The sequence below is a fragment of the Pseudophryne corroboree genome, chromosome 6 (genome assembly GCF_028390025.1).
Source record: "Pseudophryne corroboree isolate aPseCor3 chromosome 6, aPseCor3.hap2, whole genome shotgun sequence".
Taxonomy (NCBI): Eukaryota; Metazoa; Chordata; class Amphibia; order Anura; family Myobatrachidae; genus Pseudophryne; species Pseudophryne corroboree.
Window position 1 is genome coordinate 663,152,624 of NC_086449.1, and position 26,979 is coordinate 663,179,602.

At 48.5% G+C, this 26,979-nt stretch overlaps 1 protein-coding gene across 1 annotated transcript in view; it reads left to right on the top strand.

Moving 5' to 3' along the window:
- Positions 1–26,979, top strand: part of LOC134933200 (A disintegrin and metalloproteinase with thrombospondin motifs 2-like) — a 968,191-nt gene that overhangs the window by 175,337 nt on the left and 765,875 nt on the right. The gene's annotated exons all lie outside the window — the stretch shown is intronic.

Sequence of the window (26,979 nt, forward strand, 5' to 3'; positions counted from 1 at the left end):
TTTCGGGGTTTTACCCCCTTCATCAGGATATTAAGCCAAACAAGTGAAAACAAATTTGTAATTTATCCCCACCATCTCAGTCACAGCATCTCCCGTCCACCTGCCAGGGCACCGGTCGCCGCATTTTTGGTTGCGGCACCTTCCGGAACTGGAAGGGACGTCATTCGCTCCAATAGGGCGCTGGGACTTCATATAACCACAGTTAAAGATTTTTCTTTTTAACAAGTTTTTTTTTTAGTTTTCATTATACAACCATGTGAAAGTGCAGACCCATGTAGCCAATGCCATGTGTTTGTGATCCCAGGGTGCTCCTTACTGTGTATGTAATAGCTGCATTAATGAGCCCAGTTGTGCACTTTCCAAAATATCATTAGAGTCTGCTGCTCAGATTGCAAATCAACATTGGGGGAATTGTGACATTGGCTCGCAGATGGATGGCCTAAATTACTCAGTAGAGGAAATTAATAAAGAGGTGGTAAGATGGAATTTTAAATTTTTATTCATTGTCCATTTTCAGCTGGACCTAAACAGCCACAAAGAAGTTACACATAAAATATATATATATATATATATATATATATATATATATATATATATACACAGGTTGAGTATCCCTTATCCAAAATGCTTGGGACTGGAAGAATTTTGGATATCGGATTTTTCCGTATTTTGGAACAATTGCATACCATAATGAGTTATCATGGGGATGGGACCCAAATCTAAGCACAGAATGCATTTGTTTCATATACACCTTATACACACAGCCTGAAGGTAATTTTAGCCAATATTTTTAATAACTTTGTGCATTAAACAAAGTGTGTATACATTCACACAATTCATTTATGTTTCATATACACCTTATACACACAGCCTGAAGGTCATTTAATACAATATTTTTAATAACTTTGTGTATTAAACAAAGTTTGTGTACATTGAGCCATCAGAAAACAAAGGTTTCACTATCTCACTAAAAAAAATCCGTATTTCGGAATATTTGGATATGGGATACTCAACCTGTATAATATATTAGAGAGAGATCAATAAGCGGGTGGCACTCATGGGTCTTCACAGCGATAAGTAATCATGTCATCATGACATGATTAGTTATCGCTGCGAAGACCCGTGTGTGCCACCCGCTTATTGATCTCTATTTGTGGTAAATTACCTGGGGGAGCACCTGGGCCGTATGTTTGTTAGTGGTAGTGCCGACCAGAAAGGATTATATATAAGGCACACAAGCACTTTCTGACATGGCAGCTTGGTACTTTGCCTGGTTGTTCCCCTGAGGAAGGTTACTTACCGAAAACGGCTGTTTGGGAGTTTGCCAGTGATGAAATATTACCGCAAAGCGATGAGTATATGCTGTTGTCGATATATGCTGATGTCGATGTAATTGCTCTATGAGAGAAGTTCAACTTGAAGTAAAGATCTGTTTTGAAAATCACGCAGAGTGCTGATTCTGTCTCCAACCTCATTTCGAGGGATTGGCATGTGACTATATATATATATATATATATATATATATATGCTACAAGTATGAATGTAAAGACTCCAAACATACGGCACTGTTGAAGACAATGGGGGTAATTCCAAGTTGATCGCAGCAGGAAATTTTTTAGCAGTTGGGCAAAACCATGTGCACTGCAGGGGAGGCAGATATAGCATTTGTAGAGAGAATTAGATTTGGGTGGGTTATTTTGTTTCTGTGCAGGGTAAAATACTGGCTGCTTTATTTTTACACTGCAATTTAGATTGCAGATTGAACTCACCACACCCAAATCTAACTCTCTCTGCACATGTTATATCTGCCTCCCCTGCAGTGCACATGGTTTTGCCCAACTGCTAACAAAGTTCCTGCTGCGATCAACTTGGAATTACCCCCAAAAGGCAGACACATTATTGTGCACAATAAGATGTCTGCCTTTTGTCTACTGCAGTGCCGTGCTGTATATTTTGGAGTCGTTACATTCACACTTGTGGCACGTGTATTTTTTGAGCAAGGGCACGCAGCCTGTTGTGTTTAGCCCTGGGGAGTGCTGGGCTGTACGAGAGACTATATACCTCTACCTTCCTACCTCTATGACTGTTTGTTTATTACCCAGTTTTGTTTTATTATTGTGTCCACATTTTTTTATTTGTTTTTGGGAGGGGGGTACCAGCAAATATTAATGATTCTCAGGATTTAACATGCAGGAACTGCTACAGATATCTCCGATGGAATGCAGTCATGTGATCGGCGCTTGGGCATTTGACCGCCTTTTGGGATCCTGGCACTGGCATGGTGACCGCCGGGATCCCGAGCGATCAAATGTCTGACAGACGGCATGCCGACTAGCAGGGACTATTTGATGCACTTGCCCCCCCCCCCCCCCCCCGTGGCAATATGCTGCCGGGATCCCCAGCGCTGGTCACCCTGCCCCAACCATCACCAATATATTTGATGTGGTTCCTCCATTTCTGACAGCAAAGCAGCCCCTATAAGTTTCTATGGGGGCTTATATGCAGTTGGATTCACAGTCACATTTCCGGAGTGTGACCTCAATAGCTACTGCCATCTAAGAATGCTGTTCGCCTGTAGTATGAGCTACTGTATCTGAGCCGCTTTCAGAGAGAGATCGCCCCCCACATTCAAAATGCGCATTGTGATAAATGTTTCTATGCATGAGGCAGACCAGCATATATAAATGTATTGACGCACATTCTATTTTCTGTACGTAAATTACCTGGTGTTTGTCATTTAAAATTTATATAAACAATTTCTACAAACATAGGCTATTAGTATAAGTAAAAATTCTGCTCTATGGGGGTCATTCCGAGTTGATCGCTAGCTGCCGTTTTTCGCAGCGCAGTGATCAGGCTAAAAAATGGCATTTCTGCGCATGCGTATGCACCGCAATGTGCAGGCGCGATGTATGGGTACAGAGGCATTTGTTGTTTTGCACAGATTCTAGCAAAGTTTTCAGTTGCACTGACGGCCGCAGGAAGATTGACAGGAAGGGGGCGTTTCAGGGTGTCAACTGACCATTTTCAGGGAGTGTTTGCAAAAATGCAGGCGTGTCTGAAAAAACGCAGGCATGGATGGGCGTTCGCTGGGCGGGTTTATGACGTCAAATCCGGACACGAATAGGCTGATGTGATCGCAAGCGCTGAGTAGGTTCAGAGCTACTCAGAAACTACACAAACTGTTTCTGCAGAGCTCAGCTGCACATGCGTTCGCACTTCTGCTAAGTTAAAATACACTCCCCAGTGGGCGGCGGCATGGCGTTTGCACGGCTGCTAAAACTAGCTAGCGAGCGATCAACTCGGAATTACCCCCTATATCTTTGTTATGAACATACTTCTCTTGCATTACAAATAATTTAGCTTGATATGTTTTGCGTATTTACATTTGATAACATTGTTTAACCATTTTACTGTGTTGTGGGACCAGGGCTGTTTCTAGACAGTTTGGCTCCCTGTGCGAACAGTAGAAAAATGACAGTCTTAGATGTAAATAGTAGCGCATGTGACCCTAAAATGGGCGTGCCCTCACTAAAATGGGCGTGTACTTGTAGTAAAAGACCACCTTAAACCCCACTTTTTGACCCTGCACACCAAACATTGGCCAACACAGGGAAAAATAAATTCCACCATATTATGCCCCACACACTGTCCCTTGCACCATATTATGACTCACACAGTAATGCCTCTTGCACCATATTATACCTCACACAGTAATGCCCCTTGCACCATATGTCCCATACAGTAAATGTCCCTTGCACCATATGTCCCATACAGTAAATGTCCCTTGCACCATCTGTCCCATACAGTAAATGCTCCTTGCACCATATGCCCCACAGTAAATTATCCTTGTACTTTTTATTATGCCCCACACTGTAATGCCTCTTGCACCATATGCCCATCACAGTAATGCCCCTTGCACCATATACTCCACACAGTAAATGCCCCTTGCACCATATTATGCCCTTTGCAGGGCACCATATTATTCCCCACAGTTAAGCACTGCCAGACTTGCATAATAATGCCCCATGGCAAATACCTGCTCGTTGTGAGGGGTTTACACCGCTGCTGTTGCTGTCGCTGCCTTCCTTTAGCTCCAGACGTCCCTCGGTCCTGGCATTTCAGGGGAGCGATGTAACTAGTGAATGTCCCTCCCAAAATGGCCACCACCTTCTCCAGCATCCTTCAAAACTGTCTCCTCTGTGGCCATTTTGGGAAGGATATTTTCAATAGTATTTCAAGCAGACGGCCAGACTGCATGAAATACCATGCAAACGCTGGCCGCAGGCGCCCCGTGCGATCACACTACTTGCCCGGCACTAAAACGCAAAGCAAATTCTTTTTGATTTTCACTGTAATAATAACACACATAAATGTATACTAATGTCTGTAGAATAAACAATATACTGTTTAATAACTATTTCTGAGGATATAAATTATAATTGTTAATTATTTTTACAAGTAATTCCCATATGAAACTACATGGCCATACATGTGGTATTATGATAGCTTATGTAGCAATATAGTGGAATAAAAAAATCCGTATACTGGTATTTAAATCTGTGTGGTGGCAATATGGCAGTACCTCCTTTGGCCAACACTGTGCATGAGGAATAAGTTTGGAAGCTCTGGAGGGAGTTAAGACCCATACCCCATCAAATATTTTTTTTTTTATTCGCGATTAGACTCATGCAGCTTAGAAACCGGACCTCTGCGCCCCCAAATTAGTGGGTCAGAACTCCTCTCAGGAACCCACACTCCCCCTGTGCAATACTGATTTTATTCGTCCATTTTTAAATTTATCTTTTACCTGTGCTGTATATATGTAATACATTTCATTGTTACACTGCACTGCTGCAAACGCCTGTTCGATGAAAGAAACCTTTATATGAGTGGGTTACCATGGGTGGTGATCATTAGAGCGACAGTGTCTAGGTCGACAATGTTTAGGTTGACCACTATAGGTCAACAGTCAGTAGGTCGACAGGGTTTCTAGGTCGACATGTGCTAGGTCGACAGGTCAAAAGGTCGACATGAGATATTTTATTATTTTTTTTGTGTCGTTTTCTGCGTACAGTGACCGGGAAGCCAAATTAGTACACGGTGTCCCCTCGCATGGCACGCTTCGCTCGCCATGCTTCGGGCAAGGTTCCTCACTCCGCTACCGCTTTGCTCGGCACAGATTACCGTTCCAATCATAGTCCACGTGGATCGTTAAGGTTGAAAAAGTTTAAAAAAAAAATAGTCAAAAACTCATGTCGACCTTTTGACCTGTCAACCTAGCACATGTCGACCTAGAAACCCTGTCGACCTTCCAAACCTGTCGATCTAGTGACTGTCGACCTATAGTGGTCGACCTAAACATTGTCGACCTTCAGACCGGATCCCGTTACCATAGCCCTCACCACGTAAGTGAGGTGCGTGAAATTTGACACCACCCATTCATCTATATTACCTGTGAGAACGCAGAATTTATCCACACCTTTTTATGCTTCCAAAACACGTCCCACTGTGTAAGTGAGGTACACCACCTCCACCTTACAGCAGAAATATAATCTGTTTATAATTCTGATTATATAAACATTAAATTAAGACACACATCATAGTAGAAAAACCCACAATAACTCACACCTACACATCAGATTGATAATACTACACATGATTTCCTTTATTATGTTTTCCATGTACACATGAGCTTTTGACTACATCAAGAAGACCACACACGGACAAATTACTCAAGTATCCTATCCTTCAAGGATAAGTATTTTTTTCTTGGGTTATCTACTTTCCCATCTACTGTATTTCTAGACATGGAAGGCCATCTTCTTCACACCTTCCACATTCTCTCACTGTCACCTGGACCAAACTGGGATAGATCCAATAGTAAAGTCAAGAGGCAGCAACCCTGTAAAGTGAAGAGCCCAAAAAATTCTGTAACTCTTCTACCCATTGCATGCAGGGCCTGTTTTGTTTGTTGACGTGTGACTGGTGGTGCTGCCGTCATGGTTACACGGTATAACTTTGGTGCTGCAAACCTTGTGAGGCCACTTTAAGTTTCCCGATCTACCCCTACCCAGCTTGGAAAGAAAGTGCAGTTTAATATGCTAGCGCTACATAAATGCATAGAAATAAATGAATATATAGATGTTACAGCCAAGAATGATATAACCTCTTGGTGTCACTGGGCCTTTAAAACACCGTGGAAATTTTAAACAAATTGCAATACCAAAACCTATAGTATACATTTATTCTTTTTCCCTGTGGGGACCCAATTTGCTTTATTGTTTTCTCTGGTGGCCAATGTGTGTTGATGTGTGTTGTGTTTTTTTTCTATGGGTGCCAATGTGCTTTATTGAATTTCTGTGCAATGTTTTTCATCTATGCTTGCATCTGAGTTGCACCATACCTGCATGCACCTGCATGTTCGTACAGACAGCAGTCAGACACACACACACGCACTAATAAGTGTATTAGAAATGTGTTAGGTATTCCTATGTGGTTACCGGAGGTTGGCTAATCAGATGCAGATATAATATAGTATGGAGGTGTTGCTGAAAGTGGTTACGTATAGAGACATTGAATTGCTCACAAGCCATACTCAGATAGATGATCTGCATCTAGCATAGGGCTGTTGAATGTTACAATGGAGCGACCGAAGTTGGCGCCTAAAAATGCACAAAGCATGATTGCAGCATCTGTAGACGCTGAAAGTGGACATCTCAGTCCTTGTATGTTTGGATGTACACCAGGAAAGGGAATTGTAGGGTCATTAGTATAAGGTCACATACGTACTTTAGCAAACGTATTTGCAGATAGAATCTGTGGTCCCAAGAAACTATTGAAGGTGTAGTGTCCAGATGGTCTAAACACAGGTTCTCAAACTCGGTCCTCAGACAGTGCATGTTTTGCAGGTCTCCTCACATAATCGCAAGTGAAATAAGTAGCTCCACCTGTGGACCTTTTAAAATTTGTCAGTGATTAATTAATACACCTGTGCACTTGCTGGGTTACCTGCAAAACATGCACTGTGTGGGGTCCTGAGGACCGAGTTCGAGAACCACTGGTCTAAAGTAATCCTTTGAGTGAAAGAGCATGAGGAGATATTTAGTAAAGTAGAAACAATGCAGTTATTTCATACATACTGTATAACAGGCAGTAGGCTGAAAAAAAAAATTATGTTCTTATACAAAAGCATGTACAAGTCTTCTGGAACTTGGGGCTGGATGTAATTCCGGTCAAACTCAGACTTTTTTTTTTTTTTTAAGGAGGCAATCACTTACAAGGCTTTGCTTTGCCTTGTAAGTGATTGCCCCCTTAAAAAATGTCCGCATTTGGTGGGCATACTGCACAACCACCGAACTTGGGTGGCATCACATCCTGGCCATGTATGCAGGGCGTCGTATTTTCTATTTTACCAAGCATTGCTTACATTATCTTTTAGGATAGGCTCATAGGCTGTGTGTTGAACGTCTGGGTTTGAAATGCCGGCAGTCGGGATGCCAGCAGCCAGAGTACCAAAAAAAAGAAAAATGTGCTCCCCCCTTCCCTCATCCCCAAAGGCATATCCATCCCCATGCTCTTTGCCCCATCCCTGGTCCAAAAGATATAGGGAACAAAATGTGTAGGGCATCTAACTGAAGTACATGCTAGGACTATTTGGGAGCATTTTCTTTCAATATATTTTGTATGCTCATTTACTCAGGGATTTACCTGTACGTTGTGTGGCTGATTCAGATTTGGTCACAAAATAGGCATAAGTTACTTAATGCAAAAAATACCACACGTACAAAATAGCTAATTTCTCCAAATGCACCCAACTCCATATTGGCAGCATATTTGCCACCGTCATCTTGTGTTTACATTTGTCCTATAGGACTTCTTTCCACATCCCTTCCCTCCTACTATGTTCCACCTCTCCAGTCTTAAGGAGAGCAAGTGGTGAAGATGCACGAGTTTACAAAGGAATACATTCTCTTTTTCTGGAATGTGCATTTGTGCAATTTCTGCTATGAAAACTGACAGTTCAACTCTACATCAGACCAACATAAAGGGGCAATCACTTACAATGCAAAACCATGCCTTTTAAGTGATTGTCCCTTTAAAAAAATGTCAGAGTCCGGCTGGCATCCCGCATTTCACTTTTTCAACATTTTGTTATGTAGCAGCCTTATTCCAAGATGGAATAAATTCAATTTTTACCTCAAAATTCTGCACATGATACCCCATAATGACAACGTGAAAAAAAGCTTTTTTTGAGAGTTTTGTAAATTTATTTTTAAAAACCCCCCGAAGAAATCACATGTACATAAGTACTCACAGCCTTTGCTCAATACTTTGTTGATGCACCTTTGGCAGCATTTACAGCCTCAAGTCTGGCATGGCACACCTATCTTTGGGCAGTTTCGCCCATTCCTCTTTGCAGCACCTCTCAAGCTCCATCAGGTTGGATGGGAAGCGTCTGTGCACAGCCATTTTCAGATCTCTCCAGAGATTTTCAAATACATTCAAGTCTGGGCTCTGGGTGGGACACTCAAGGACATTCACAGAGTTGTCCTGAAGCCACTCCTTTGATATCTTGGCTGTGTGTTTAGGGTCGTTGTCCTGCTGAAAGATGAACAGTCTTCCCAGTCTGAGGTCAAGAGAAGGTTTTCATCCAAGATGTCTCTGTACATTGCTGCATTCATCTTTCCCTCTATCCTGACTAGTCTCCCAGTTCCTGCTGTTGAAACACATCCCACAGCATGATGCTGCCACCACCATGCTTCACTGTAGGGATGGTATTGGCCTGGTGATGAGCAGTGCCTGTTTTCCTCCAAACATGACATTCACGCCAAAGAGTTCAATCTTTGTCTCATCAGACCAGAGAATTTTGTTTCTCATGGTCTGACAGTCCTTCAGGTGCATTTTTGGCAAACTCCAGGCGGCTGCCATGTGCTTTTTTTTTTTACTAAGGAGTGGCTTTCATCGGGCCACTCTACCATACAGGCCTGATTGGTGGATTGCTGCAGACATGGTTGTCCTTCTGGAAGGTTCTCCTCTCTCTCCACCGAGGAATGCTGTAGCTCTGACAGAGTGATCATCGGGTTCTTGGTCACCTCCCTTACTATGGCCCTTCTCCCCCAATCACTCTGTTTAGACGGCCGGCCAGCTCTAGGAAGAGTCCTGGTGGTTCTGGACTTCTTCCATTTACGGACGATAGAGGCCACTGTGCTCATTGGGACCTTCAAAGCAGAAGATATTTTTCTGTACCCTTCCCCAGATTTGTGCCTCGAGACAATCCTGTCTAGGAGGTCTACAGACAATTCCTTTGATTTCATGCTTCGGTTGTGCTTTGACAAGCACTGTCAAGTGTGGGATCTTATATAGACAGGTGTGTGCCTTTCCAAATCATGTCCAATCAACGGAATTTACTACAGGTGGACTCCAATTAAGCTGTAGGAACATCTCAAGGATGATTAGTGGAAACAGGATGTACCTGAGCTCAATTATGAGCTTCATGGCAAAGGCTGTAAATACTTTTGTACATGTGATTTCTTAGTTTTTTATTTTTAATACATTTGCAAGAATCTCAACAAAAAAAAAATTAATGATGTCATTATGGGGTATTGTGTGTAGAAATTTGAAGGGAAAAAATTTATTCCATTTTGGAATAAGGCTGTAACATAACAAAATGTGGAAGAAGTGAAGCACTGTGAATACTTTCCGGATGCACTGTATATGTATGTATGTATGTATGTATGTGTGTGTGTGTGTGTGTGTGTGTGTGTGTGTGTATATGTATATATATATTGATAAAGCTAAATATTTATCTTATAACATTCACTATATATTGGTAAGAGACTCAGTACGCAATGGGCGTACGGGGTACCGTAAGGGTACGCACTTAGCTTATCAGACGCTAGGCCGTGGACGAGACGCACGAGCGACACGTTCGCTCACGGCTTACGCTGGGTATCGAGCACGCTATAGGCGGTCCGAGTACCGTAATGCTACGCTACTAGCGTAGCGGACGCTGTGCCCACAAGAGGAACATGAGCGGCGCAGACGCTCACAGGATGACACACAGTAAACCTTGTATGCAACACAATGAAAGGCTGAGCCTATACTGTAAACCTTGGTTTTGTAATGTGAACACAATGCAATGCTAATTAACCTCTATTATATAAAAGCCTCTTGAGCGATTGAGACGCTCTGAATACTCTCAGCAATGTAATAAACACACAATACCTTGCTAAGGTTCCAAAACCTTTACTAACGAGATTTAGTTAGGTAAAAAAAGGAAAATACAGTTAACAGTTTATACACTACAGACTAACATCAATATCTAAACATAATAACTACACATATACAATATACAACAGCGTAACAATAACAGAGAGAGAGAGAGAGTATGGCAAATACAAACAGAGAACAAGTTGGTTACAGAGAAAAACTTACACACTGGGGAATGATCGCTGCGCAGTCCTGGTACCAGCTCTCAAGTTAGTCAGTGATGAAAACCTTTTGTGGAGAGTAGACTGAGCTGGCCCAAACTGGCTGCCTTATATACACTGCATACAGTATGCTACAAAGGGGCCTACAATCTCATTGTTCATTGGACACAGGAATCTGTCTTCACATTATAACAAAAGGTCATAGGTTGATTCAAACAGGTGGGCTGTGACTATTTCATACTGCTCAGGTGGGAGGGAATCTCAGGATTCCCGCCGCATGGATAATGAACTGCAAATATAGTAAATGTCCATAAACTTCTTATAAACATAACTATTCGCAGGAGCGATTAATTTCTCTCAAACCAATACCGGAATGTTTCTAATAATATACTCTACCGTTGCATACCAAACACCACTGCTCAAAACCTGTCTGACCCTTCGTATCATGTAAAGAGGGATTTCTCTGTCCATGAACCAGTTACACTAAACAAACTTACTGATATTATTAAGGAGACCATAACCTACAAAATACACTATTTGGATTAACTATGTGACAATTGAGTCGCCCGCCAGACGCACACAAATTCTACCGTAAATGCACATACCACGCGCTTGAGCGCATGTCCATGGAGGCGCCGTCACGCAACTGCGAATATGCGCACGCACGGGAGAGAATGTGCACGTGCAGCGGGCAAGCGCATGGGGTTAGTACAAGGCATGAGAATAACGATATTTTTCGACTTTGACTATATATATATATATATATATATATATATATATATATTTTTGTGTGTGTAATATATATATATTATGTATGTGTGTGTATATATACTGTACTGTGTACCTGAATGATTACATGTCTCTGTCTACTCTTCTTGAATGTATAGAGAAGGCTTCACAGAACATTGTATTTGTATATTAAGATTCCCTGCTTAACAGTTGCTATGACTACAGAATGATGGACAGCAACAGTCAACTCTACCAAACACTGGTTTCACTCCTCCGTATTTCTGGTAAATATTTATTACACTGTTGTGATTTACATGTGAGAGATTGTAAAGGTATATTTTATCATGCTACAAAACTTAGCAACTATGTTATATTAAAAGTTTTAAAATTTACAGTAAATGTATCATATTTTCAAATATTTTTTTTCCTACAGTCATTCCTAAATTGATTCACATAAAATACATACCGTATATACTTGAGTATAAGTCGACCCGAATATAAGCCGAGGCACCTAATTTTACCACAAAAACCTGGGAAAACTTATTGACTCGAGTATAAGCCTAGGGTGGGAAATGCAGCTCTAGCTGTACACAGCCCTCATACTGCCAGATATGCCCCCACAGTGCCAGATATGCCCTCATAGTGCCAGATATGCATGTCCCCTCAGTGCCACATATGCCCCCCCCACTACCCAAGTGCCAAATATGCTCCCCCAGTGCCCGCGTTGTCTTGTGAAGGAGGGACACGGAGGGCACAGCGCACGCCTGTCCTGTGTCTCTCCAGCGGCCGGGGGCGGGTCTGTTAAATGAAGTGCCGGTTCGTGAGCCAATCAGAGCTCACGAACGGGTACTTCCTTTAATAGACCTGCCGCTGGAGACGCAGGAGGGACACAGGAGAGGTGCACGCTGTGCCCTCCGTGTCCCTCCTTCCCACTTCACTGCACTGCCACTGCACTGACTCGAGTATAAGCCGAGGGGGCTTTTTCAGCACAAAAAAAAGTGCTGAAAAAGTCGGCTTATACTCGATATACGGTATTTATTCAGATGGCAAACCAAATTATTATTTTCTGTGTTATATTTGTCTGCCCAATTATTTATATAGTAAATGGAATGTAAGAACCCATAGAATAACTACTATATTTGATGATTACAGACTTGCCGTATCCCACCTACAGTAATTGACCATGGGGGTAATTCCGAGTTGATCGCAGCAGCAAATTTGTTAGCAGTTGGACAAAACCATTTGCACTGCAGGTGTGGCAGATATAACATTTGCAGAGAGAATTAGATTTGGGTGGGGTGTGTTCAAACTGAAATCTAAATAGCAGTGTAAAAATAAAGCAGCCAGTATTTACCCTGCACAAAAACAAAATAACCCACCCAAATCTAACTCTCTCTGCAAATGTTATATCTGCCACACCTGCAGTGCACATGGTTTTGCCCAACTGCTAACAAATTTGATGCTGCGATCAACTCGGAATTACCCCCCCATGTCACTGTTTAAATTCCATCTTGCACCGACACTGCACTGACCGGATCTGACATAAATAACCTTTGGCTAAGCAGACTGATCAAGTACTGCTACCATTGTGAGTCATGGTGATCTGTTGCTAAGTCCTCAGACGCAGCACTTTTCAGTTCCCTGCGGTTGTGCAGTACCTCACAAATAAGAATCAGGCCCATTGTTTTAATATTTTTTTTCAAATCAAACACCTACGTAAAGTATGTCCAGTCAGGGCTGCTATCAGGAATTGTGGGGCCCGGGACTGACAAAATGGACAGGGCCCCTCCCTCCCTCTCCTCCCTCCCAAAAAAAAGATTCTGCCACACTGCTCCGCCCCTATGTGATATCATACATTGTGACGTTACATATAAGCGGAGTGTTGCGGACCTACTGGAACAGTTTATAGAGAGCTGATGTGCAGATAAGGCTTGTTTTAAGAAGTCCTCCCTCCGGCAGGAGCCAGGGGTGGGCCCTCTCTCTCTGTAAGGGCCCAGGACACCAGTCCCCCCACCCCCTGATGGCTGCGCTGTGTCCAGTCATTGTTTATATCTAATCTAAAGCTCTTCCTGTATGGAAATATGTTACAGGCTTACAGCATTCCTTCGCCACTGTGGCATCAGGTCAACATCAGAAGACTTGATTGTAGAGTGCAAGTGGCCTTACTGCACAATTCAAATCCACTGATGATGCGGTGGTGTAGGCACTGGTGCTTTTGTTTCCAAGTAGTATCCAGCACACAAGGCTGTATCAATTGTTTTATGGAATAAAAAAACCCAATACGGAAACTAAGAAAAATACCCTCAAATTTTGAAATCAATAAAAAAACTCCAGAAATTCACATCCTTAAACTGATTTTTTTTTTCTTTTTTTTTTTTTCTGGAAATCTGAGACCTAACATAAAAGTAAAAGTCTGCTCATTAAACGTAGAAGAAGCTACTAACTCAGGCTCCTTGGAGGCAATTGCCCTTAAAAATAATTTCTAAGGAATGCATGGCAATTCCTCTAGGAAACATTCTATAAGTTCCACTCTTCCTATGGACAACTGTACAGCATAGTAGGTCACGCCAGGATTCTCTGGGCCACCGCACTTCGTATTTAGAAGTTCAGTCAACATACGTATTGAAGCTATTTTTTCAACTGTATTTTTTGTTTATTTCTTAATTTGCACTTTTTAAAATGGTGGTGGGAGGGTTTATTTTGTGTACAGTATGACGTGCCTGGTGCCGCTTATTTGTACATCAGAGGGTTAGAGCTTTCACAGCTCTTCTCTAATGGTTGCTGTCATGCAGCGAACTACATGTCCAATCATGCCTTGCTCACAGATTTGGTCAATCCTCTGCTCATCCAGAGACATTATTTCACTCAGGTTGGTTGGTTACAGACGACTAGCATTTATTACCTTTTGCTGGGGTCTGATTATGGCCCATAAGAACTTTGGTGAAGTGAAAGACACAGGGCTGGTGCTACCAATAGGCAGGTGCCCAGGATGCTTAGCCCCAGGGGTGCCACTGAGGCCAGTTAACACTGAAATTAAGGATATCTTAGACATCATTATTTTACTTAATTCTTTCGGCTGTCGCCCCTGTACTTTCACTTGGCCCAGCCATCCTTCTGTCTCTGAGTGACAGTATCACTGAATGTATTGGTGGTACTATACTACTGCAGGAAGCCAGACAGCAGCGTCCACCTTCCCTTCCCTCCCAGCCACTGATGTACATCTTTTAAGCTCCGCCCCTAGAAGGAATTTGGAGCTAAAATGCATAAAGACTGCAGACTAAACACATTTGGATTTCTATGCATGCATTGAAGTGTCCATGACTGGCTAGCTATAGCCGTGTTTTATAATGTGTGCAGTGCACATGGGCTCCTGGTTCTAGAGGTGCCCTGCAGGGCAGCCATCAGGAGGGGATTGTGGGGACTGATGTCCCGGGCCCTTACAGAGAGGGAGGTCCAACCCTGGCTCCTATGACCAATACCTGTAGAGCTGCAGCAGTCTGTGAATCAACAGCAGGCTGATGCGCAGGGTGGACTTCTTAAAACAAGCCTGATCTGTGTATCCGCTCTCTGTGAAGCGTTCCTGTAGGTCTGCATCACTTCACCTATATGTAACATCACAGTGTATGACATCACATAGGGGTGGAGCGGTGGGGCAGAATCTTTTTTTGGGGGGGAGGGAGGGGCCCTGTCTATTTTGTCAGTCCCGGACTTCACAATTTCTTATGGCAGCCCTGGTGCCCTGCACTGCACAACCAGGGCCGGATTAACAATGGGGCGGATGGAGCTGCAGCTCCAGGCCTCCCCATGAAAATAGGCCCAAGGAGACTGACAGTGGTGACAGGAAAAACTTTTTCCTGTCACAACTCACAAGCTGTCAGCGCCCGTCATACTCCCCTCTGCCACAGTGGCGGACACAGGGTTGCGGGGGGGGGGGGGCACCCAGGCACGTGTCCCCTCCGTGTCCCCTCCGTGTCCCCTCCGTGTCATTTCGGAGATTTTTTTTTTGCAGCCAGATGCACGGCCCGCACCAGCATGAGGCTCATCCCCCATGCATCTAGGGTTTATTCTAGCCAAGCTCCGCCTCCAGCTTTCAGCTCCAGGCTGGAGCCGGGCTAGGAATCACAGGGGCTGATTGGGCCGGGGGCACGTCGGGTAGCCATCTGACAATCCCCCCCTCAGACTGCTATATGTCACATATTGATGGCCATCCGCAGCCACATGCGCATGGCTGGCTGCGGACGGGAGGCACTGGTACCCGGCCGTTGTGTTTGTGTTGTGGCCGAGCAGCTCCGCCTCCCTTATCTCCACTCTTCCAGTGTTCTCAGTGTCACGTCAGTCCAGGCTGCCAGGGGAGCTGGTGAAGGCGCAGGGGCGTTTATTACAAGGTAATTTTATTTTTTGCTGGCGTTGCCTGTGATGAGGACACTGTGGATAAGTACTGTGATGTGGTAGAAAATATTGAAGGGAGGTTACCAATGTAAGGTTAATATTGTGGGGTGGGGGTTGCTGTGAAAGGACAAAATGGGGGGGGGAGCTGTACCTGTGCCCATACCTGGCTGCACAGACTCTCTCACCATGTCCCCTACCAGACCTGTCCCCTCACCCTGTCCCCTACCAGACCTGTCCCTGCACCCTCACCCTGTCCCCTACCAGACCTGTCCCCGCACCCTCACCCTGTCCCCTACCAGACCTGTCCCCGCACCCTCACCCTGTCCCCTACCAGACCTGTCCCCGCACCCTAACCCTGTCCTCTACCAGACCTGTCCCCGCACTCTCACCCTGTCCCCTACCAGACCTGTCCCCGCACCCTCACACTGTCCTCTACCAGACCTGTCCCCGCACTCTCACCCTGTCCCCTACCAGACCTGCCCCCGCACCATCACCCTGTCCCCTACCAGACCTGTCCCCGCACCCACACCCTGTCCCCTACAGACCTGTCCCTGCACCATCACCCTGTCCCCTACCAGACCTTTCCTCTCACCCTGTTCCCTACCAGACCTGTCCCCACACCTTCCCCGTCCCCTACCAGACTTGTCCATGCACCCTGTCCCCTACCAGACATGTCCCTGCACCCTCACCCTGTCCCCTACCAGACCAGTCCCCTCACCCTATCCCCTACCAGACCTGTCCCCTACCAGACCTGTCCCTGCACCCTGTCCCCTACCAGACCTATCCCCGCACCCTCACCCTGTCCCCTACCAGACCTATCCTTGCACTCTCACCCTGTCCCCTACCAGACCTGTCCCTGCACCCTCACCCTGTCCCCCACCAGACCTGTCCCCGCACCCTCACCCTGTCCCCTACCAGACCTGTCCCCGCACTCTCACCCTGTCCCCTACCAGACCTGTCCCCGCACCCTCACCCTGTCCCCTACCAGACCTGTCCCCGCACCCTCACCCTGTCCCCTACCAGACCTGTCCCCACACTCTCACCCTGTCCCCTACCAGACCTGTCCCCGCATCCTCACCCTGTCCCCTACCAGACCTGTCCCCGCACTCTCACCCTGTCCCCTACCAGACCTGTCCCTGCACCCTCACCCTGTCCCCTACCAGACCTGTCCCCGCATCCTCACCCTGTCCCCTACCAGACCTGTCCCCGCACTCTCACCCTGTCCCCTACCAGACCTGTCCCCGCACTCTCACCCTGTCCCCTACCACACCTGTCCCCGCACCCTCACCCTGTCCCCTACCAGACCTGTCCCTGCACCCTCACCCTGTCCCCTACCAGACCTGTCCCCTCACCCTGTTCCCTACCAGACCTGTACTCTACCAGACCTGTCCCTGCACCCTGTCCCCTACCAGACCTGTCCCTGCACCCTCACCCTGTCCCCTACCAGACCTGTCCCCGCACTCTCACCCTGTCCCCTACCAGACCTGTCCCCGCACCCTCACCCTGTCCCCTACCAGACCTGTCCCTGCACCCTCACCCTGTCCCCTACCACACCTGTCGTCCCCGCACCCTCACCCTGTCCCCTACCAGACCTGTCCCTGCACCATCACCCTGTCCCCTACCAGACCTGTCCCCTCACCCTGTTCCCTACCAGACCTGTACTCTACCAGACCTGTCCCTGCACCCTGTCCCCTACCAGACCTATCCCCGCACCCTCACCCTGTCCCCTACCAGTCCTATCCCCGCACCCTCACCATGTCCCCTACTAGACCTATCCCCCACACCCTCACCCTGTCCCCTACCAGTCCTATCCCCGCACCCTCACCCTGTCCCCTAATAGACCTATCCCCGCACCCTCACCCTGTCCCCTACCAGTCCTATCCCCGCACCCTCACCCTGTCCCCTACTAGACCTATCCCCACACCCTCACCCTGTCCCCTACCAGTCCTATCCCCGCACCCTCACCCTGTCCCCTACCAGTCCTATCCCCGCACCCTCACCCTGTCCCCTACTAGACCTATCCCCGCACCCTCACCCTGTCCCCTACCAGTCCTATCCCCGCACCCTCACCCTGTCCCCTACTAGACCTATCCCCACACCCTCACCCTGTCCCCTACCAGTCCTATCCCCGCACCCTACTAGACCTATCCCCGCACCCTACTAGACCTATCCCCACACCCTCACCCTGTCCCCTACCAGACCTATCCCCGCACCCTCACCCTGTCCCCTACTAGACCTGTCCCCTCACCCTATCCCCTACCAGACCTGTCCCCTACCAGACCTGTACCTGCACCCTGTCCCCTACCAGACCTATCCCCGCACTCTCACCCTGTCCCCTACCAGACCTATCCCCACACCCTCACCCTGTCCCCTACTAGACCTATCCCCACACCCTCACCCTGTCCCCTACTAGACCTATCCCCACACCCTCACCCTGTCCCCTACCAGACCTATCCCCGCACCCTCACCCTGTCCCCTACCAGACCTGTCCCCTCACCCTATCCCCTGCCAGACCTGTCCCCTACCAGACCTATCCCCACACCCTCACCCTGTCCCCTACCAGACCTGTCCCCTCACCCTATCCCCTACCAGACCTGTCCCCTCACCCTATCCCCTACCAGACCTGTCCCCTACCAGACCTATCCCCACACCCTCACCCTGTCCCCTACTAGACCTATCCCCACACCCTCACCCTGTCCCCTACTAGACCTATCCCCACACCCTCACCCTGTCCCCTACCAGACCTATCCCAGCACCCTCACCCTGTTCCCTACCAGACATGATCCTGCACCCTCACCCTGTCCCTTACCAGACATGATCCTGCACCCTCACCCTGTCCCTTACCAGACCTATCCCCGCACCCTCACCATGTCCCCTACCAGACCTATCCCCGCACTCTCACCCTGTCCCCTACCAGACCTGTCCCCGCACCCTCACCCTGTCCCCTACTAGACCTATCCCCACACCCTCACCCTGTCCCCTACTAGACCTATCCCCGCACCCTCACCCTGTCCCCTACCAGTCCTATCCCCGCACCCTCACCCTGTCCCCTACTAGACCTATCCCCACACCCTCACCCTGTCCCCTACCAGTCCTATCCCCGCACCCTACTAGACCTATCCCCACACCCTCACCCTGTCCCCTACCAGACCTATCCCCGCACCCTCACCCTGTCCCCTACTAGACCTGTCCCCTCACCCTATCCCCTACCAGACCTGTCCCCTACCAGACCTGTACCTGCACCCTGTCCCCTACCAGACCTATCCCCGCACTCTCACCCTGTCCCCTACCAGACCTATCCCCACACACTCACCCTGTCCCCTACTAGACCTATCCCCACACCCTCACCCTGTCCCCTACTAGACCTATCCCCACACCCTCACCCTGTCCCCTACCAGACCTATCCCCGCACCCTCACCCTGTCCCCTACCAGACCTGTCCCCTCACCCTATCCCCTGCCAGACCTGTCCCCTACCAGACCTATCCCCACACCCTCACCCTGTCCCCTACCAGACCTGTCCCCTCACCCTATCCCCTACCAGACCTGTCCCCTCACCCTATCCCCTACCAGACCTGTCCCCTACCAGACCTATCCCCACACCCTCACCCTGTCCCCTACTAGACCTATCCCCACACCCTCACCCTGTCCCCTACCAGACCTATCCCAGCACCCTCACCCTGTTCCCTACCAGACATGATCCTGCACCCTCACCCTGTCCCTTACCAGACATGATCCTGCACCCTCACCCTGTCCCTTACCAGACCTATCCCCGCACCCTCACCATGTCCCCTACCAGACCTATCCCCGCACTCTCACCCTGTCCCCTACCAGACCTGTCCCCGCACCCTCACCCTGTCCTCTACCAGACCTGTCCCCGCACTCTCACCCTGTCCCCTACCAGACCTGTCCCCGCACCCTCACCCTATCCCCTACCAGACCTGTCCCCTACCAGACCTGTCCCCGCACCCTCACCCTATCCCCTACCAGACCTGTCCCCTACCAGACCTATCCCCGCACCCTCACCCTGTCCCCTACTAGACCTATCCCTACACCCTCACCCTGTCCCCTACTAGACCTATCCCCACACCCTCACCCTGTCCCCTACTAGACCTATCCCCACACCCTCACCCTGTCCCCTACCAGACCTATCCCCGCACCCTCACCCTGTCCCCTACCAGACCTGTCCCCTCACCCTATCCCCTGCCAGACCTGTCCCCTACCAGACCTATCCCCACACCCTCACCCTGTCCCCTACTAGACCTATCCCCACACCCTCACCCTGTCCCCTACCAGACCTGTCCCCTCACCCTATCCCCTACCAGACCTGTCCCCTCACCCTATCCCCTACCAGACCTGTCCCCTACCAGACCTATCCCCACACCCTCACCCTGTCCCCTACTAGACCTGTCCCCACACCCTCACCCTGTCCCCTACTAGACCTATCCCCACACCCTCACCCTGTCCCCTACCAGACCTATCCCAGCACCCTCACCCTGTTCCCTACCAGACATGATCCTGCACCCTCACCCTGTCCCTTACCAGACATGATCCTGCACCCTCACCCTGTCCCTTACCAGACCTATCCCCGCACCCTCACCATGTCCCCTACCAGACCTATCCCTGCACTCTCACCCTGTCCCCTACCAGACCTGTCCCCGCACCCTCACCCTGTCCTCTACCAGACCTGTCCCCGCACTCTCACCCTGTCCCCTACCAGACCTGTCCCCGCACCCTCACCCTGTCCCCTACCAGACCTGTCCCCGCACCATCACCCTGTCCCCCACCAGACCTGTCCCCTCACCCTGTTCCCTACCAGACCTATCCCCACACCTTCCCCCTGTCCCCTACCAGACTTGTCCCTGCACCCTGTCCCCTACCAGACATGTCCCTGCACCCTCACCCTGTCCCCTACCAGACCTGTCCCCTCACCCTATCCCCTACCAGACCTGTCCCCTACCAGACCTGTCCCTGCACCCTGTCCCCTACCAGACCTATCCCCGCACCCTCACCCTGTCCCCTACCAGACCTATCCCCGCACTCTCACCCTGTCCCCTACCAGACCTGTCCCTGCACCCTCACCCTGTCCCCTACTAGACCTGTCCCCGCACCCTCACCCTGTCCCCTACCAGACCTGTCCCCACACTCTCACCCTGTCCCCTACCAGACCTGTCCCCGCACCCTCACCGTGTCCCCTACCAGACCTGTCCACACACCCTCACCCTGTCCCCTACTAGACCTATCCCCACACCCTCACCCTGTCCCCTACCAGACCTATCCCCGCACCCTCACCCTGTCCCCTACCAGACCAGTCCCCTCACCATATCCCCTACCAGACCTGTCCCCTACCAGACCTATCCCCTCACCCTATCCCCTACCAGACCTGTCCCCTACCAGACCTATCCCCACACCCTCACCCTATCCCCTACTAGACCTATCCCCACACCCTCACCCTGTCCCCTACCAGACCTATCCCCTCACCCTATCCCCTACCAGACCTGTCCCCTACCAGACCTATCCCCACACCCTCACCCTGTCCCCTACTAGACCTATCCACACACCCTCACCCTGTCCCCTACCAGACCTATCCCCGCACCCTCACCCAGTCCCATACTAGACCTGTCCCCTCACCCTATCCCCTACCAGACCTGTCTCCTACCTGACCTGTCCCTGCACCCTGTCCCCTACCAGACCTATCCCAGCACTCTCACCCTGTCCCCTACCAGACCTATCCCCGCACTCTCACCCTGTCCCCTACCAGACCTATCCCCGCACTCTCACCCTGTCCCCTACCAGACATATCCCCACACCCTCACCCTGTCCCCTACTAGACCTATCCCCACACCCTCACCCTGTCCCCTACCAGACCTATCCCAGCACCCTCACCCTGTTCCCTACCAGACATGATCCTGCACCCTCACCCTGTCCCATACCAGACCTGTCCCCGCACCATCACCCTGTCCCCCACCAGACCTGTCCCCTCACCCTGTTCCCTACCAGACCTATCCCCACACCTTCCCCCTGTCCCCTACCAGACTTGTCCCTGCACCCTGTCCCCTACCAGACATGTCCCTGCACCCTCACCCTGTCCCCTACCAGACCTGTCCCCTCACCCTATCCCCTACCAGACCTGTCCCCTACCAGACCTGTCCCTGCACCCTGTCCCCTACCAGACCTATCCCAGCACCCTCACCCTGTTCCCTACCAGACATGATCCTGCACCCTCACCCTGTCCCTTACCAGACCTATCCCCGCACCCTCACCATGTCCCCTACCAGACCTATCCCCGCACCCTCACCCTGTCCCCTACCAGACCTATCCCCGCACCCTCACCCTGTCCCCTACCAGACCTATCCCCGCACCCTCACCCTGTCCCCTACCAGACCTATCCCCGCACCCTCACCATGTCCCCTACCAGACCTATCCCCGCACCCTCACCCTGTCCCCTACCAGACCTATCCCCGCACCCTCAACCTGTCACACACCAGACCTGTCCCTCCACACTCGCTCTGTCACCCACCAGACCTGTCCCCGCACACTAATCCTTTGAGCTCAGAAAAGGCAGCCCCGGGACTTAGCAGCAAGGAGAAGTACCAGCAGGCAAAGCAGAGCAGCTGGCAAGAGTTCTGCCAAGGAACCAGTGGGCAGTGCTTAAACTACACTGGCAAAGGAACCACCTGCCAGGACAATTTAGTTTGCCCTGCCCACCACTGTGATTGATGCTCATCCTCTTTTCTTTACCTGTTCAGTCCCCATCACCACCACCACGCTCTTTTTCACAAATCATTTTGCATGCATTCAGGAGGACAGGCTCTCCGAAATTACTATTATATATATATATATATATATATATATATATATATATATATATATATATATATATATATATATATATATATATATATATGGGATGAAGTTATGTGACCGCCGGTCACAGCACCTCCCTCTTTCATTCCGCCCCCTGAAAATCCTGACGGTTGGCATGCCAGCCAACAGGGACTATACCCACTTGTGGGTGTCCATGACACCCATAGAGTGAGAATAGAACCTGTGGTGACCACAGCAAGCCTGCAAGGGGCGACTTGCGCCAGCTGGCATACCGCTACCGGGATGCGGGTCATGCATACCCAACCCATATATATATATATATAATTTTTTTTTCTTCTGTACCATCTCAGAGTAATGACACGAGATGTTCCCACCATACACTATCACCCCAGTCTGCCCTCCCCTCCTTTCCCTACCCCCACACTATCTTTTTTGGCCAGGCTCCTCTCCTAGGTCTGTCCCATCTCCCTAGCTATATATATATATATATATATATATATATATATATATATATATATATATAGTTATCTCTATATAGAGCCACCGCTGGTGGGGCGGGTGCAAGGGTGCTGCGGGTGGGGGAGGGGGCCCAGAGCCACCGTGAGTGGTGGAGGGTGTGTGTGCGGGTGCAGTGGATGGGGCCTGGAGGTACTGCGAGTGGGGGTGTGCGGGTAATGCTTCTCCTGGAAGCAGCTAGGCTGCTGTCCTCCCTTTGGCAGTGGCTCTCCCAGAGATTTGCACAGCAGCCAATCACTATTGTGTAAAGTTATAAATGCGGAGGGTGATGCTGAGTCGCTTCAGAATGACTTAGTTAAATTAGAAGCTTGGGCAGCGAAATGGAGAATGCGCTTCAATACAGACAAGTGTAAGGTAATGCACTGTGGTAACAAGAACAAAAATAACACCTACCTACTAAATGGGGTAAAATTAGGGGATTCTGTACTGGAAAAGGACTTAGGTGTCCTCATAGATAGCAAACTAAGCAGTAGTACCCAAAGTAGGACTGCAGCAAAGAAGGCTAATAAGATATTAGCATGCATAAAACGGGGAATTGATGCTAGGGACGAGAGTATTATACTCCCGTTATAGAAATCACTTGTGAGGCCACACCTTGAATACTGTGTACAATTCTGGGCACCTTACTACATAAAGGATATCCTGGAGCTAGAAAAGGTTCAAAGGCGGGCGACCAAACTAATTAAGGGTATGGAGACGCTGGAATACGAGGAAAGGCTTGCAAGACTAGGCATGTTTACACTGGAAAAGAGGAGATTAAGAGGGGACATGATCAACATTTACAAATATATAAGGGGACAATATACAGATCTTGCGCAGGACCTGGTTTTGGTTAGAACAACACAGAGAACTCGTGGACACTCGCTCAGGTTAGAGGAGAGGAGATTCCACACAATACGGCGTAAAGGCTTTTTTACGGTAATGACGATATGTGTTTGGAATTCCCTGCCTGAGGGAGTTGTAATGGCCAACTCAGTCAACACCTTTAAGAATGGGTTAGATAAATTCCTAATGGATAAGGATATCCAGGGTTACGGGGCATAGTCACGCACTATGGTTATTATAAAAAAGAGGGGTTAATCGGAACGGCACTCGGCAACTTCAGTCAAAATTTTATACAAAATAATTGTGCATAATAGACCACAAATAGGTTGAACCCGATGGACAATTGTCTTTTTTCAACCTTAGATACTATGTTACTATGTTAGCGCCGGTGTCCCAAAGCACCGCATTACAGGGAAGAAAATGCACTCAATAAACTACAAATCCCAGCAGCCTTTAGCGCCTGAATGCTTTGGCGCTAAGGGTTGCTGGGAGCTGTAGTTTATTTAGTGTATATACTTCCCTGTAATGCGGCACCATGGGACACCGGCGCTAACAGTAGTGACTGGCTGGCAGAACTGACTGACTCGCTGAATCAATGTAAAAGGTGAGAGTGCTGTGCAGACATTACCCTCCGCGATATAACCCACTCTATCCATTACATTAGCCATCTCGGGGCTTCCAGGCCGGCCAGGTGCTGTGTTGCATAGTCAGGGCCTCTGGGGATCTATGTGCGGCTGTGGCGGGGAGGCACTTCTGTGACATCACGCGCAGAGGAGTCTCCGGGGGTCAAAGTATGCGGCGCTGGGAGGGCTATGAAAGCCTTCCGCTGCGCTGCTTTCATAAACATCTATGCCGGTGGCCGCAGCAGCTTTTGTTCCACGTGCGCCGCGGCCAGGGAGTGGGGATTGTTGATGCCGGAGACTGGCAGCAGGACATAGGGGATCATTCCAACCTGATCGTTGCTGTGCTAAATTTAGCACAGCTACGATCACTTACACTGACATGCGGGGGGACACCCAGCACAGGGCAAGTCCGCCCCGCATGTCAGGCCGGCCCCACCGCACAAGTACAAAAGCATCACACAACAGCGATGCTTTTGTACTTGAAGAGTAACTCCCAACTAGCGCAGCTCCTGCGGCTGGCCGGGAGCTACTCGTCGCTGCCGCCCCCTCAATCAGGCAGAGGTGATCACTAGGCAACGACAGCCGTCGGCTGTCAGCCATGTGCCAGCGCATGTGCAGTTCTGACCTGATCGTTGCACTGCGATGAACTGCAGCGAGCGATCAGGTCAGATTGAGCCCCAGAGGACGCTGCAGTAAAAGGATTCCCCCCCCCCCCCCCCCCTATCTACAGCCCAGAGACTTGGTGCAGATGAAGTGGCATACCCTTCAGCTGCACCTTTTTGGCAGGTACAGTCCCTTTTTTTTTTTTTATGGTCTGTACCGATGTTTGGCTCTCCAAACTTCCATTGAAAGTATAGGCACGCCCCCTTTTCAATTTGTAGCGATTTTTATGTGTAAATTGTTGGAGGGTATGTTGCTGCAGATGCAGTAGGCCTATTTTGGGGTGTGGAGCTGGAGCTGCAGCTCCATCAGCCCCACTGTTAATCCTGCTCTGAGAACACACAGCATCCAAAGGACAGAGCCTCCCATTGGATGTAACCTATGTAGGAGGGCTTTTCTTGCCCAATCAGCTGTGGACTGGGTGTGATAGACCTGTTGCTAACCCAATGAGAGCTCATAGCCACGTCCAGCATTAGCCACACAATCACAGAGTGACAGATCTGGGCAATTATATTGGAGATAGGATAATGCAGTAATATGTGTCTCCTACATACTTGAAATGTATTTGTAGTTGATTATGTGCTCATATTTGCTTATTATACTAATGTATAACCTGTGATTGATTGCTAGTGTGATTGCTGATTTTACTATAATTCTGTCAGTTTTTCTGTCTATTCCGATCCTTAATGCTGGTGCTAAGCAAGGTAGGGTCGGATTGTATGTCACTTTAACAAACTTAAAGTGATTACAGTTACAAAATTGTGTAGTACACTGTGCAAGTGTTTGATTATTTATCATGTCTAAGAGCGGCAAAGGTGAGGAAAATACACTCACAACAGCACCAACACTCATATCATGTTTGTCTTGCAAGGCTGGGTTAACTTCTCAGGATCTGGTTCAGGATGGTTTGTGTGCAAATAGTTTTAGCTTCCACCAAGGTCTCTTGAAAAATTCAAAGCAGACACAGATGCAAGTTGATCCCCATAGTCTATGTTTGCACAGACATTATCCAGTATAGCTGAACGGATAATTCCAACTTCTGTACCAGGGATAGGTTACACTTTTAACCCTTACATACAGCATTCCACCTGTGGTTTATCACTTCTAGCAGGGGAAGCAGCAGCCTCTTAACAGAAACAGACTGAAAAGTCAGTGGTAAGTAAATCACATAGACATGAAACAAGATCTTCACAGTCTACACATGTTTCAGATGAGGATTCATTGGAGGATGAAGACTCATTACACACTGGTTCTGCATATGAAGACGAGGAAGGAGGTCTCAGCCCAGTGGACATATCTGAGTTAACTAATGCAATGAAAGCCAATCAGCAGAACCTGTGTTAAAATCCAAGGCACCTGTGTTTAAACGTCCTATAACAGTTAAGGCTGAGTTTCCTGGGTCAGAGCAGCTGATGGAAATTATGAAAGTGGCTTGGGCTACACCCAGTAAGAAATTTAAAATGCCTAGGAAATGGAATTCCAATTATCCTCTTCCAGCTGAGGACAAAAAGAGGGAGGTGGCCCCCAAAGTAGATATACATGTTATTCGATTAGTGCAAACATTTACATTACCTGTGCCTTCAACATCAGTAAATGATGTCATTGATAGGAGAGTGGATGGTTTTCTAAAAATAATTTTTTCCTTGTCTGGGGCAATCATTAGACCAGCCATGGCTTCAACCTGGATGGCAAAGGCAGTGGCTGCCTGGGCTGATGCATTGGAAGGGGATCTTTCAATGGCATCTAGAGAGCAAAAATCCAATGTTGCACATCTCAAACAGGCTGCAATATTTTTGGAAGAAGCAGCCTTGGATATGGGTACAATTGCCTTTCAGGCAACAGCTTCAGCAGTAGCCACTTGCAGAGCAGTTTGGCTACGTAAATGGAAAGCTGATTCAGAATCCAAAATGGTTTTGGAGTCTTTACCCTTCACTGGAGATATTCTTTTTGGTAAAGAATTAAACAGTATTTTGGAGTC